This window comes from Fukomys damarensis, unplaced genomic scaffold, assembly GCF_012274545.1.
Source record: "Fukomys damarensis isolate Sample0158 unplaced genomic scaffold, DMR_v1.0_HiC HiC_scaffold_30, whole genome shotgun sequence".
Lineage (NCBI taxonomy): Eukaryota > Metazoa > Chordata > Mammalia > Rodentia > Bathyergidae > Fukomys > Fukomys damarensis.
In genome coordinates this window covers 60,504,267-60,504,507 of record NW_022900942.1, presented here as the reverse complement: position 1 = coordinate 60,504,507, position 241 = coordinate 60,504,267, and positions in this window count along the sequence as shown.

Sequence of the window (241 nt, the reverse complement as noted above, 5' to 3'; positions counted from 1 at the left end):
TAGGAAGAAAAGGTCTAAAGGGAAAGTGGGAAGGGTTGGGGAAAGGAAATAAGGGAAAAGAAAAAATATGATAAAAGGAAAAAAAGCAAACAAAGTCTTTGTAAATAGGGGAGTGTGAAGGGGTGAGGGGTGGGCAGGTGAATGGGGAAAAATAACCAAGGTCCCAATGATGAATGTAACTGTATTGTTTACCTTAAATGTACCAGTAAATTTAATGGGAAAAAAGAAAGGAAGGAAGGAA